The sequence below is a fragment of the Schistocerca nitens genome, chromosome 3, assembly GCF_023898315.1.
Source record: "Schistocerca nitens isolate TAMUIC-IGC-003100 chromosome 3, iqSchNite1.1, whole genome shotgun sequence".
Lineage (NCBI taxonomy): Eukaryota > Metazoa > Arthropoda > Insecta > Orthoptera > Acrididae > Schistocerca > Schistocerca nitens.
In genome coordinates, this window is record NC_064616.1 from 827,531,849 (window position 1) to 827,547,617 (window position 15,769).

At 45.3% G+C, this 15,769-nt stretch overlaps 1 protein-coding gene and 1 pseudogene across 1 annotated transcript in view; one reads left to right on the top strand and one right to left on the bottom strand.

Annotated features, from left to right (window-relative positions):
* LOC126249777 (uncharacterized) overlaps positions 1–6,516 on the bottom strand; it is a 53,833-nt gene extending 47,317 nt beyond the window's left edge. The window contains exon 1 of the mRNA XM_049951460.1: positions 6,490–6,516. The gene's annotated coding sequence lies outside the window, so the exon portion shown is untranslated. The remainder of the gene's footprint in view (positions 1–6,489) is intronic.
* LOC126250428 (5S ribosomal RNA) lies at positions 3,237–3,354 on the top strand (annotated as a pseudogene).
* Positions 6,517–15,769: the final 9,253 nt, after the last annotated feature.

The window sequence follows — 15,769 nt, forward strand, 5'->3', positions numbered from 1 at the left end:
TAATCAACCTGAAATCATACTAAGAACGGTTAACAGAGAAGATCCAAAGAAGAACGGAAAAGAAAGATTAGGATTTAACGAACTGTCGACGACGACGGCATTAGAGACAGAGCACAAGTTCGAAGAGAGGAAGTGTGACAGCGCCCTATCAAAGTAACCATCCCAGTATTACAAAAAAAATGGCTCTGAGCACTATGGGACTCAACTGCTGAGGTCATTAGTCCCCTAGAACTTAGAACTAGTTAAACCTAACTAACCGAAGGACATCACACACATCCATGCCCGAGGCAGGATTCGAACCTGCGACCGTAGCGGTCTCGCGGCTCCAGACTGCAGCGCCAGAACCGCGCGGCCACTTCGGCCGGCTCCCAGTATTACACTGTTAGCCATTTAAAGAAATCACGACATAGCTTAGTCTGGAGGACGATATGAGAATTTGAACCAAGGTGCTCCAGAATGTAAGTCCAGTGTCTAAACACTGTGACACCACGTTCATTCAAGAAAGAACTGCGTTTTTCATGTTGGGTTCATTCGTTACCGCGAAAGGTCACGGAGACGTTCATTAAACTACAGTGGAAGCTGATGCAAGAGAGACCAATTGCAAAAGTATTTAAACAAGGTATCTGTGTATTGTGAAAAGCCGGCCGTGGTGGTCTCGCGGTTCTAGGCGCGCAGTCCGGAACCGTGGGACTGCTACGGTCGCAGGTTCGAATCCTGCCTCGGGCATGGATGTGTGTGATGTCCTTAGGTTTAAGTAGTTCTAAGTTCTAGGGGACTGATAACCACAGCAGTTGAGTCCCATAGTGCTCAGAGCCATATTGTGAAAAATGGTTCAAATGGCTCTGAGCACTACGGGACTTTAGAGCTGAGGTTATCAGACCCCTGGAACGTAGAACTACTTAAACCTAACTAACCTAAGGACATCACACACATTCATGCCCGAGGCAGGATTCGAACCTGCGACCGTAGCGGTCTAGCGGTTCCCGACTGTAGCGCCTAGAACCGCTCGGCCACTCCGGCCGGCTATTGTGAAAAGTGGCAATCGACTCTAAATATCAAAGAAAAAAATGTGAGTCATCCACATGAGTACTAAAATGAATACGTTATATTTTGGTTACGTTATAAATGACACAAATTTGGAAATTTGTGGTAACACCTTATGGGACCAAACTGCAGAGGTCATCGGTCCCTAAGCTTACACACTAGTTAATCTAACTTAAAGTAACTTATGCTAAAGACAACACACGCGCACCCATGCCCGAGAGAGGACTCGAACCTCCGACGGAGGAGCCGCACGAACCGTGACAAACCCCTCAGACAACGCGGATACCCCGCGCGGCAAATGACACAAATCTAAAGGCTTTAAATTCTGCTAAATTACCAAGGCATTACAATTACTAACAATTTAAATTGGAAGGATTACACAGAAAATGTTTTGGGGAAGGCGAACCAAAGACTGCGTTTTATATGAGAGCGCTAGTGAGGTCATCCGAAGACCAGTATCAGTTGCAAAGCGATTTAGAAAAGATTTCTGTATGGTGTGGCAGGTGGCAGTTGACGCTAAATAGCGAAAAGTGTGAAATGATCGACATGAGTTCCAAAAGAAATCCGTTGGAATTCGATTACTCGATAAATAGAACAATTCAAAAGGCTGTCAATTCAACTAAGTACCTGGGTGTTAAAATTACGAACAACTTCAGTTGGAAAGACCACATAGATAATATTGCGGGGAAGGCGAGCCAAAGGTTGCGTTTCATTGGCAGGACATTTAGAAGATGCAACAAGTCCACTAAAGAGACGGCTTACACTACACTCGTTCGTCCTCTGTTAGAATATTGCTACGCGGTGTGGGATCCTTACCAGGTGGGACTGACGGAGGACATCGAAAGGGTGCAAAAAATGGCAGCTCGTTTTGTATTATCGCGTAATAGGGGAGAGAGTGTGGCAGATATGATACGCGAGTTGGGATGGAAGTCATTAAAGCAAAGACGTTTTTCGTCGCGGCGAGATCTATTTACGAAATTTCAGTCACCAACTTTCTCTTCCGAATGCGAAAATATTTTGTTGAGCCCAACCTACATAGGTAGGAATGATCATCAAAATAAAATAAGAGAAATCAGAGCTGGAACAGAAAGGTTTAGGTGTTCGTTTTTCCCGCGCGCTGTTCGGGAGTGGAATGGTAGGGAGATAGTATGATTGTGGTTCGATGAATCCTCTGCCAAGCACTTAAATGTGAATTGCAGAGTAATCATGTAGATGTAGATGTAGATGCACCAAATTTAGTGACAGTGATAATGCGTGTGGCTAGGCAGGGAGGCCCACGTGCGGGCAGCCTGGCGGCGCCACTTTGGCGACTTACCTGTAAGTGTGGGTGGAAAGACGATGAAAATAATTCAAAACGCCCATCCCGAGCGAAGAATATCTCCGACCCAGATGGGAAACGAATCCGGGTCTCTCGCATGGCATTTCGCTATGGGGCTGTGGAGCCGGACTACCAGACCTACGAAAGAGACCGCCTACACCACGCTTGTCCGTCCTATTACGAAGAATTGCCGCGCGGTATGGGATCCTCACGAGGCAGTATTGACGAAAGACATAGAAACAGTTCAAAAAAAGATAGCTCGTTTTGTATAATCGCGAAATAAGAGAGCGTGTCACAGATAGGGTACTCGAGTTGGGGTGGCAATCGCGTTTTTCGTTGCGGAGAGGTCTTTTCACGAAATTTCTATCACCATCTTTCTCTTCAGAATGCGAAAGTATTTTGTTGGCACCCACGTACATTGGGATAAACTATCATTGTAGTAAAATAAGAGAAAAGAGGTCGCACGGAATGGGTGAAGTGTTCGCTTATCTCGGGCGCTGTTCGATAATGGAACGGTAGAGAAAGAGTCTGAAGGTGATTCGATGTACCCTCTGTCAAGATTTTAAGTGTGAATTTCAGAGTAGTTGCGTAGATGTGGATGTAGAGACGTTGTGCATCACGTAATTGTTTATTGCTGAAATTCCCAGAGGATACGTTCCGGGAAGAATGAGACAGCGTCTTACTTATTGCCACTTACAACATGCGAAATGCCCATTACGAGAAAAATCTAAGATATTCCGGGAAGTACCGCCAGTCACGTTTCCGCCGCAACACTTGCGAACTGATCACCAAAGTGTGGAAATGGTAGCGGTACTCGGGGTCCACACGCCATAAAGTGACATGTGGAGTTTAGAGGTTCATGTAAATGTATAGGGCCAACAGCCTTGCCGCAGTGGTAACACCGGTTCCAGTCAGATCACCGAAGTTAAGCGCTGACGGGCTGGGCGAGCACTTGGATGGGTGACCGTCCGGTCCGCCGAGCGCTGTTGGCAAGCGGAGTGCTCACAGCCCTTGTGAGGCGAACTGAGGAGCTGCTTGACTGAGAAATAGTGGCTCCGGTCTCGTAAACTGACATACGGCCGGAAGAACGATGTGCAGATCACACGCCTCTCCATGTCCGCATCCAGTGGCGCCTGTGGGCTGAAGGATGACACGGGGGCCGGTCGGTACCGTTGGGCCTTCATGACCCGTTCGAACGGAGTTTAAGTTTAGTTTTTTTAATGTAAATGTAAGAATTAGTACCAAGAAGGAAACAGGATTGCGAGTAAGGACTATGGCTAACCGAACTTACTAATCAAAGAAAACGTTTTGGAACCGCGGGACTGCTACGGTCGCAGGTTCGAATCCTGCCTCGGGCATGGATGTGTGTGATGTCCTTAGGTTAGTTAGGTTTAAGTAGTTCTAAGTTCTAGGGGACTGGTGACCACAGATATTAAAGTCCCATAGTGCTCAGAGCCATTTCATTTAAATCAAAGAAAATATTATTTTTTGAGGAAGTAAAGGCAATGACGCAACCACATAGAGGTGAATATACGCGCGTAGATTAGAGAAAAAACACACGGAATACACTATTTGACACAAAAAATGAAAGATAAAAGTGCAAGCTGGATCCGTGGTTGGGGCACTAGACTCGGGGTGGCATTCAAATCCTGAGCTGGGTTTCCCAGTATTCGTCTGAGACACTTAGTTAACCCTCGCGGTCGTTCCTCGAGTAGACGTCGCGCACATCCTCCCTGATCCTTTCTCAACTAAGCTACCACTCCGGCAATAATGCTCTCACTGACGAGAGACTCTGAACTCTTGCATTCTTACCAGAAGAATCAAAATTGGCGTTAAGCCCGCCACTAAAAAAATCACTTCTTCGGCTGCAAGTAATTAATGAAGAAAATAAAAAAATCCGGCATTTTTACGCTAAATAGACAAGTTTCACAAACACGATCGGCTATGAAACCAATGTTAATAACCGGCAACGTCATTGAAATTCTTGGCGAATGAACCATAAAGTTAATAAATTTTTCATAATGTGTGGCCAAAGTCATAATATATTTATTTAAAGTCAGTAGCGCCATTGAACTATTATTTTTTATTTGGAATGTTACATTTACACGGCCATGATTTCGGCTTTAAGTTGCCATTATCAAGTGTAAGGGTAACATTGCAAATAAAAAAAAAAACAGTCTAATTGCGATACTGACTTTAAAGGAACCATAAAGTGTCCAAACTGTTGAGACAGAACAAGGTGGGGCAGAGATTAGGAGACTGGACTCGCATTCGGGAGAACGACATAACAAATCCCCATCCGACCATCGCGAGTGGGATATTCCGTAGTTTCCCTAAATCGCTGAAGGCAAATTTTGGGATGGTTCCTTTGAAAAGGACACGTCCGATTTCTTTCCCCATCATTCTCTCAATTTGAAACTGTGCCTCGTCTCTCATGACCTCATCATCGAAGGAACGTTAACATCTACAGCTACATCTACATTTATACTCCGCAAGCCACCCAACGGTGTGGCGGAGGGCACTTTAAGTTCCACTGTCATTACCTCCCTTCCCTGTTCCAGTCGCGTATGGTTCGCGGGAAGAACGACTGCCTGAAAGCCTCCGTGCGCGCTCGAATCTCTCTAATTTTACATTCGTGATCTCCTCGGGAGGTATAAGGAGGGGGAAGCAATATATTCGATACCTCATCCAGAAACGCATCCTCTCGAAACCTGGACAGCAAGCTACACCGCGATGCAGAGCGCCTCTCTTGCAGAGTCTGCTACTGGAGTTTGCTAAACATCTCCGCAACGCTATCACGCTTACCAAATAACCCTGTGACGAAACGCGACGCTCTTCTTTGGATCTTCTCTATCTCCTCTATCTCCGACCTGGTACGGATACCACACTGATGAGCAATACTCAAGTATAGGTCGAACGAGTGTTTTGTAAGTCACCTCCTTTGTCGATGGACTACATTTTCTAAGGACTCTCCCAATGAATCTCAACCTGGCACCCGCCTTACCAACAATTAATTTTATATGATCGTTCCACTTCAAATTGTTCCGCACGCATACTCCCAGATATTTTACAGAAGTAACTGCTACCAGTGTTCCGCTTTCATATAATCATACAACAAAGGATCCTTCTTTCTATGTATTGGCAATACATTACATTTGTCTATGTTAAGGGTCAGTTGCCACTCCCTGCACCAAGTGTCTATCCGCTGCAGATCTTCCTGCATTTCGCTGCAATTTTCTAATGCTGCAACTTCTCTGTATACGACAGCATCATCCGCGAAAAGCCGCATGGAACTTCCGACGCTATCTACTAGGTCATTTATATATATTGTGAAAAGTAATGGTCCCATAACACTACCCTGTGGCACGCCAGAGGTTACTTTAACGTCTGTAGACGTCTCTCCATTGAGAACAACATGCTGTGTTCTGTTTGCTAAAAACTCTTCAATCCAGCCACACAGCTGGTCTGATATTCCGTAGGCTCTTACTTTGTTTATCAGGCGACAGTGTGGAACTGTATCGAACGCCTTCCGGAAGTCAAGGAAAATGGCATCTACCTGGGAGCCTGTATCTAATATTTTCTGGCTCTCATGAACAAATAAAGCGAGTTGGGTCTCACACGATCGCTGTTTCCGGAATCCATGTTGATTCCTACAGAGTAGATTCTGGGTTTCCAAATGGTTCAAATGGCTCTGAGCACGATGGGACATAACATCTATGGTCATCAGTCCCCTAGAACTTAGAACTACGTAAACCTAACTAACCTAAGGACATCACACAACAGCCAGTCATCACGAGGCAGAGAAAATCCCTGACCCCGCCGGGAATCGAACCCGGGAACCCGGGCGCGGGAAGCGAGAACGCTACCGCACGACCACGAGCTGCGGACTGGGTTTCCAGAAATGACTCCCCTTTCGTTCTTACTGTTGATCTGATGTAGATAAAACATTGCACCACCGGAAAACTGTACCGCATACAGAAACGTTTTCCAGCTTTTTTCGTTATGATAGTTATGCTGTAAACAAAACTGAAGGGCAAATCAGCCAACAGTCGACAGACCTGTGAAGACGAGAGCCGTCCGGCAGAAGCAGAGACGCATAGCGCGGGTGGCTGAGGCGCGGTACGTACCTGCGTGAGCAACGCGAGATGCGTGGCGCGAGGTGCGTGCGACGTGCGGTGCGGTGGGGTGCGCCTATATAGCAGCGGCTGCGGCGCTGCGGGCTGCCCCACCTGCCGGGGCAACGACTGGCCGCAGACGCCGCCTGCATGCCCGTGCCCTACTTAACCACCCGCAGCTGCCGCCTGCTAGCTGCTGCACCACCGATCAGATTCTCCACCCGATACGCTTTCCTTACCTTACACTCGATCACGCGCCATTTGACCCTCTTCCGAGACCACTATCAGCGGGTAGCGTTTGACCACTCTACAGCACGACTCAAATATTCGACCTGCCCCAACATAAAGAAGATGGGTATGAAAGAAATCATTCCCACAGGACATCTTACAATCAGCAGATGCTGGTGAACAGATAGATTCCGTCTTCCCAGTTTTCCGTAAGACGTTTGACATCGCACCACATGCTAGATTATTAACCGACATACGACCCTACGGTGTATCTTACAAGGGAACCTCCCCATCGCACACCCCTCAGATTTAGTTATAAGTTGGCACAGTGGATAGGCCTTGAAAAACTGAACACAGATCGATCGAGAAAATAGGAAGAAGTTGTGTGCAACTATGAAAAAAATAAGCAAAATATACAAACTGGGTGGTCCATGCGTAAGATAAGCAACAACAAGGATGGTACGAGCTCAGGAGCGCCGTGGTACCGTGGTTAGCGTGAGCAGCTGCCCAACGAGAAGTCCTTAGTTGAAGTCTTCCCTTTAGTGAAAAGTTTAATTTTTTATTTTCAGACAATTATTATTTGTCCGTCCGTCCGTCCGATGCGAGGTTTTCGGCAAGTGAAATACTTTGTGATAACATTCTATGATTTTGCGAAGCTGCACAGGTACACAGAGCAGTATTGTTTACGTGATCGTGTGTAAATTATCAAAGTTCAGGCACTCACACATAATCAACTTCGCTCTCCAAAATTCCAGGACGTGTTCAGATTTGCTTGGACATATGCAGGATTTGACAGTCTACACACGGAAAAATTTGAAAACGTTAAAAACATATGTTTTGACAGAGCACAGGGAAAACTGTGCGACTGTGAAACTGTTGCATTCATTTGTTGCTATTTATGTGAGAAACTCTTATGTTTTCATCACTTTTTTGGGAGTGATTATCACATCCACAAGAAAACCTAAATCGGGCAAGGTAGAAGAATCTTTTTACCCATTCGCCAAGTGTACAAGTTAGGTGGGTCGACAACATATTCCTGTCATGTGACGCACATGCCGTCGCCAGTGTCGTATAGAATATATCAGACGCGTTTTCCTGTGGAGGAATCGGTTGACCTACGACCTCGCGATCAAATGTTTTCGGTTCCCATTGGAGAAGCACGCCCTTTCGTCTACTAATCGCACGGTTTTGCGGTGCGACCGCAAAACACAGACACTAAACTTATCACACTGAACAGAGACGTCAATGAACGAACGGACAGATCATAACTTTGCGAAAATAAATAGAGCAAACTTTTCACTCGAGGGAACACATGAACTAAGGACCTCTCGTTCCTCAGCAGCTCATGCTAACCACGGAACCACGGCGCTCGTCAACTCAGGTTCTCCTTTATGTTGCCTATCTTGCGCATGGACTACTCAGTTTGTATATTTTGCTCATTTTTTTCATAGTTCCACACAACTTCTTCCCGTTTTCTCGATTGATCTGTGTTCAGTTTTTCAAGACCTATCCACTGTGCCAACTTATAACTAAATCTGAGGGGGGGTGCGATGGGGAGGTTCCCTTGTTAGCAGATATGTGATTCGATTGATGAATGCTTGACTAAGGGAAGCCAGTACATTATACTGAATGGTATGATGCTGATTATGATGCTGTGGTGTACGGGAAGGTGTCGTCGTTGAGTGACTGTAGGAGGATACAAGATGACTTGGACAGGATTTGTGATTGGTGTAAAGAATGGGAGCTAACTCTAAATATAGATAATTGTAAATTAAAGCGGATGAGTAGGAAAAAGAATCCTGCAATGTTTGAATACCCCCTAGTAATGTAGCGCTTGACACAGTCACGTCGATTAAATATTTGGGCGTAACATTGCAGAGAGATATGAAGTGGGACAAGCATGTAATGGCAGTTGTGGGGAAGGCGGATAGTAGTCTTCGGGTCATTCGTAGAATTTTGGGAAGATGTGGTTCATCTGTAAATGTGACCGCTTATAAAACACTAATATGACCTATTCTTGAGTACTGCTCGAGCGTTTGGGATCCCTATCAGGTCGGATTGAGGGAGGACATAGAAGCAATTCAGAGGCGGGCTGCTGGGTTTGTTACTGGTAGGTTTGATCATCACGCGAAGGTTACGGAAATGCTTCAGGAACTCGGGTGGGAGTCTCTAGAGGAAAGGAGGCGTTCTTTTCGTGAGTCGCTACTGAGGAAATTTAGAGAACAAGCATTTGAGGCTGACTGCAGTACAATTTTACTGCCGCCAACTTACATTTCGCAGAAAGACCACAAAGATAAGATAAGAGAGATTAGGGCTCGTACAGAGGCATATAGGCAGTCATTTTTCCTCGTTCTGTTTGGGAGTGGAACAGGGAGAGAAGATGCTAGTTGTGGTACGAAGTACCCTCCGCCACGCACCTTATGGCGGATTGCGGACTATGTATGTAGATGTAGATGTAGATTTAGATGGTGAAAGTTCTACATCGCATGTGACACAAGAAAGCGAAATACGACCTCTGATGTTCGTAGGCATAAATGATTTATTACATAGGATCTGCACAATCCTTTGGATAACAAAAGATAAGATTACACGGTATCGTACCACATTTTTATTGGATTGAGGATTTCCTTACTGAAATAACTCAACGTGTCGTTCTTAACTCTAGATTACTAATACATATCCAGTGGTCATAGGCCCTGCACACCGCGCGCTGCTTGCACAAACTGCCTCCATTCTTTTCTGTTTTGTGCTCGGTTCCTCCAGGTGTCTTTGTTCTCCAGGTCGTCCATCTAGCGCTACCTTTGTCGCCCTTTGGGGCGTTTGGTACTTGGTTTCCCCTCAAATGCTCTCTTCGCCTGTCTTTCTTCTGGCATAGAGGCTACATTACTACTAGATTACTAAACCCTCCGAAAATTTACGATTGTACTCGGTACCAATTTTCGGTTCCCGCCAACCAGGTATTATCAGTATAGGGTGAAAAGAGGACATTTTGTATTTATTTTGTATGTGACATACCACTGGAGACCTTAGAAGTGTGCCGGCCGGAGTTGCCAAGCAGTTCTAGGCGCTTCAGTCTGGAACCGCACGACCGCTACGGTCGCAGGTTCGAATCCTGCCTCGGGCGTGGATGTGTGTGATGTCTTCAGGTTAGTTAGGTTTAAGTAGTTCTAATTTCTAGGGGACTGATGACCTCAGATGTTAAGTCCCATAGTGCTCAGAGCCATTTGAACCTTAGAAGTGTAATTTACTCGTGAATTAACTGTAAATTATAACTTCCTTTGAATACAACGCGAATTAGTAAAATTTACGATGGTTTAGTAACAATGCAACATTTTCCCCCAATTTGGTGTTCTAGGTTTAACGGAAGAAAGTCGACAGATAGGAGGGTAATATCGGAATAACGAAAGAGAGCGTTATAGAGATGTTAATGTTTATAGTCCTTATTAATTAACTACTGGATAACGTTGTAGGCGGAGTGGGGCTATTCACTTACGACGCAGTAGGAAGATTATGTACGCCAAAAGACTGTAGCGAATCCAAGAGGATCACCAGATGATCGACGATTGGTGCCGGAACCGACAGTTGACCCAGAACGCAAATAAATGGCACGTACTGTACGTAAGTAGGCGAATAAATTCATCATTGTTCGATTACGCTATTTACGATAAACCACTGGAAACAGTAGCAACCGTAAGATACATAGGGGGAAACCACATAAAAAATACTAAGAAAATCAGTTGCCAGGTTGAGATCTATGCATGGATGTCTGAAGGTACAGACATTGTAAAATGGACTATGTAATACATGCCCAGACGGGCAAAATGACGATAATAATAAGGTTGAACACGATGTTGTTTCACTCTCCCTATTGTGGAAATCCAAGTAATGTTGCGGCCTTAGGGGACGTAGACAATGTGGTATATGGACGTTTACATCGGTGCGGTAAACGCGCACGGATAGCCGAAATAGTTAAGGCAAGCATTCGGAATAAGCAGGAAATTCTGGGTCGAGTACCGGTGCGGCACAGATGTTCACGTGTTACTAATAGCTAGTATACTGTATCTATACCTAATACAGCTAATGCCAATGAACTCGCAATCAGCGAATACATTTCGTAATAGCTGTGGATCGTCAGTAGTGCCTATTTCCTCCAAAGTGCATGCGCGTCCGAAGGAAAGGACATTGTTAAATAAACTATGTAGAATGTTTTTATTTCGGCTAAGAGTGACAGGACGCAAATGCTGCCTTGCAGGAACAGACAGAATACGTGCGGATAAAGAAGGAAGAGCGAGCCAGGGAAAATTGGAAGACAAATAAAATTACACAGTATCTACTTCTTTATCTTCTGCTGTACTTCCTTCTTCATCATCTGATGAATTAAAGTCATTTCCAAGTCCAGGTGAAACTGATGTTGGTGATGGTTAGTTTTTAGAATGTACTTCTGAAAGTAGTTCATTGGAGAAGGCTGCAAGGCGATGAACCAAAGATTTTATTACTGCAAAATTAGCTACTCCCTTGCATAGATGTCACCTGAGTATAAGAGATTCTATATATATTTTTCAGGTGGCAGCAGAGGCACTTAGTCATGATACTGAGGAGCTCTGTATTAATAAATTTTCTCTCTAGAGAATCAGACAGAAGAAGAGAAGAAATGGTCTCAATCGACAAAATCAACTGTAAAGAATTATATGCCTGCTGTGCTTGCTCATCATTGAGGAGGGGAACTTGCCAGGATTAAATGTCAGGGACCCAAAAGACGAAAGGCTTCCAATTATTGTTGCATTTTGGGATAGTAAAGAGCTTTCCAAGATTACAGAATGTTTCTGGTAAAGAGCAAGTGACTGCTTTTTAAACCGCATTAACGTATTGGGGTATTGAAGGAAACGTACAAATTCTATGCAGCGATACAAATGCCTCAAACTCTGGTCGTCTTAGTGGGACGCGCATCTTACTTTATCACATATTGGACGGGGAGTTGTTGACTTCCCATTTTGTCATCACATATATGAACTTATTCTGAAAAATGTATTTTAATGTAAAGTACATTGTTTAACAAGCATCCTTGACATTCCAGTTTTTCAATATTTGATAGAATATATAAACAACTGCCTGTTTACATCCTTTTCTACCGATGAAAGTAGTTCGAATGGTTCAATTGGATCTGAGCACTATGGGACTTAACTTCTGAGGTCATCAGTCCCTTAGAACGTAGAACTACTTAAACCTAAATAACCTAACGACATCACACATATCCATGCCCGAGGCAGGATTCGAACCTGCGACCGTAGCGGTCGCGCGGTTCCAGACTGAAGCACCTAGAACCGCTCGCCCACACAGGCCAGCTGGAAAAGTGTCACTGTCAGTAATTTTCAAGATTGTGTATTTGATTTTTAATAAGTCAGAAATTAAAGAAATGTTACACTTTTGTAAAAGTGAATCAGGTAAACCGACAGTGATAACTGATTGCCGTAAACTCATAGGACTCTGCGTAATATTTTTTGGAGGAGACTTTGGCGTAAACTTAAAATATACCCTCCTGGGGCGATATATCAGTACAGAAGGATGCCAAGAGCAATTTATTGCTTCAAAATGGTTCTGCTAAGGACACAACTTGAACTAATCATTGAAAATAAAAATGCATTGAGAGATATCTCTCTTTTGATTGTAAGTGTTTGTTGAAACCGTGGCTTTAGTGCAGTGGAGCTGTAAAAACTTCTCATCCGAATCTCTGATTTTTAAAATATTTAAAATCATATGAAAAGATAGAGATAGCGGTTTTATAAGCAGTTTAGGAAATTTGTCGTCAGTTTTGGTATTCATCAGAGCAGTTTTCTCTGTTATCGCTCTTGGAGGATGAAGTAGACGTACAAACCAAAATCCAAATGGTTGAAAATTTAGCCAAAGAGAATCTACACTCCTGGAAATGGAAAAAAGAACACATTGACACCGGTGTGTCAGACCCACCATACTTGCTCCGGACACTGCGAGAGGGCTGTACAAGCAATGATCACACGCACGGCACAGCGGACACACCAGGAACCGCGGTGTTGGCCGTCGAATGGCGCTAGCTGCGCAGCATTTGTGCACCGCCGCCGTCAGTGTCAGCCAGTTTGCCGTGGCATACAGAGCTCCATCGCAGTCTTTAACACTGGTAGCATGCCGCGACAGCGTGGACGTGAACCGTATGTGCAGTTGACGGACTTTGAGCGAGGGCGTATAGTGGGCATGCGGGAGGCCGGGTGGACGTACCGCCGAATTGCTCAACACGTGGGGCGTGAGGTCTCCACAGTACATCGATGTTGTCGCCAGTGGTCGGCGGAAGGTGCACGTGCCCGTCGACCTGGGACCGGACCGCAGCGACGCACGGATGCACGCCAAGACCGTAGGATCCTACGCAGTGCCGTAGGGGACCGCACCGCCACTTCCCAGCAAATTAGGGACACTGTTGCTCCTGGGGTATCGGCGAGGACCATTCGCAACCGTCTCCATTAAGCTGGGCTACGGTCCCGCACACCGTTAGGCCGTCGTCCGCTCACGCCCCAACATCGTGCAGCCCGCCTCCAGTGGTGTCGCGACAGGCGTGAATGGAGGGACGAATGGAGACGTGTCGTCTTCAGCGATGAGAGTCGCTTCTGCCTTGGTGCCAATGATGGTCGTATGCGTGTTTGGCGCCGTGCAGGTGAGCGCCACAATCAGGACTGCATACGACCGAGGCACACAGGGCCAACACCCGGCATCATGGTGTGGGGAGCGATCTCCTACACTGGCCGTACACCACTGGTGATCGTCGAGGGGACACTGAATAGTGCACGGTACATCCAAACCGTCATCGAACCCATCGTTCTACCATTCCTAGACCGGCAAGGGAACTTGCTGTTCCAACAGGACAATGCACGTCCGCATGTATCCCGTTCCACCCAACGTGCTCTAGAAGGTGTAAGTCAACTACCCTGGCCAGCAAGATCTCCGGATCTGTCCCCCATTGAGCATGTTTGGGACTGGATGAAGCGTCGTCTCACGCGGTCTGCACGTCCAGCACGAACGCTGGTCCAACTGAGGCGCCAGGTGGAAATGGCATGGCAAGCCGTTCCACAGGACTAGATCCAGCATCTCTACGATCGTCTCCATGGGAGAATAGCAGCCTGCATTGCTGCGAAAGGTGAATATACACTGTACTAGTGCCGACATTGTGCATGCTCTGTTGCCTGTGTCTATGTGCCTGTGGTTCTGTCAGTGTGATCATGTGATGTATCTGACCCCAGGAATGTGTCAATAAAGTTTCCCCTTCCTGGGACAATGAATTCACGGTGTTCTTATTTCAATTTCCAGGAGTGTACAAATAAAATAGAACGAATTGAGAGACGTTCTGCTAGGATAGTAAGAGGAACTTACAGCACCCACCAAAGCCTATCAGCAATGGTTCGGGAACTTAAATGGTAAGAGAGATAATGGTGGATAGAGAGGAATGAAAGACGGTCATTTCTCCCTGGCTCAATACGCAAATGAAGAAAAACAGCTGGCTTAAGTGGTTCTAAGTTCTAGGGGACTGATGACCTCAGCTGTTAAGTCCCATAGTGCTCAGAGCCATTTGATTTTAACTGTAAAATATTTCCTCCCTGAGTGGCCTTCCGAACTATCTGTTCTGGATGGTTTTTCAGAGAAAGCTTTTAGTACTGTTTCGCAGGATGTCTTGTTACGCCCACCACTTACAAAACAGCAGTTCCTCGGAACTATTGTTGGATGATCAAAGTCTCTGTCAGTGATGACTGTATTTTGAAGAGAAGCTTAAACCAGACTTTGAAAGGAAAAACACTGGAACGTTGTACAGCTGCAGAATAAATAGGGGATATACCTCGTCTTTTAAGCAGCGCTGTCTCAACACGAAGCTGAAAGTGGCTGCAGATATAATCTGTGCCATTTAACAGGACGAACTGGGGAGCGCAGCTAGAAACTCGGGGTCTCTTGTGCCAGCTTTGTGATACTCTACAACTGTACGCAGTCCAGTATAGTACTGGATCCACGATATCAAGGCAGTGGATGTAGCTATCAACGAGGCATGTTGTATCACTACAACTTGTCTTTTGCCCCACTCCTCTAGCAAAGTGATAATGTCTTCCTGGAACCGCTGCTCCTGACAAGAAGTAGAAGCCAGAAAAGAAAGATCAAAGCAACTGCATTAGAAGCTCATCTTCTGTTCACAGTTCAAATCGAAAAAGACTATCCATACGATAAATGAGGAAGCCACAGCACCACCGCTGCAAACAAGAGTACAAGCATAGCGTGCTAGAACCCAACATCTGGCAAAACGGGTAATACCTCAAAGATTTCCCATGGCCACACAGAAGAATGGATTACCTGGATGTCACTCAATCTACTCCGTTCCTGTGTCACAAGAAGCAAATGCTTTTTATGTGGGACTGAGAAAACCAAAGCAATGTCGGCTTGCCCCAGTGTAGCGCACCATGGAAAATGTAGTAAAAGCTATGATCCTTGTACCTGAGGTTTCCAAGTCCTGGTCTGCAGTTGTTAAATATTTGCAATGTTTAAATTTTGTCCTTAGCTAAGTTCTCATATGTTGTACGTTCTTCGCTTCGGACACAAATAAAAGTTTAAAAAACTAGTAGACACGGAAATCGGCCTCAACCATCAAAGAGTGCTGATAGTATGACATTTACAGTGGAACGACAAAGAAAATATTGTAGCAGGGATGTTAGTCTGATTCATTCGAAGAGATCTAAGCAAATGTAGTTCATCCACGAACCACGTAGTTTACAAAGCTTTAGTGTATTATTCGTTAGTCGGCGATCAATACCTAATTGGATTAAAGCAAATGGTGGAAAAAATTGAAAAAAGTTATCCTGTACAATTCGTCGGTGGTTCCTTTACTCAGAATCACAGAAGTTCTCGATGATCTCAAGTGAGATACGGTATAAGGAAGACGTTCTCCGTTGCGTAAACTCTTACTCCTAAAATTCCGAGAACGGACAGAAGGGGAGAGTGTTGTACATGGAGGATAGACCACCTACAAACGTATTATGGTTTTTGGTCCGTATTTCAGTCTAGT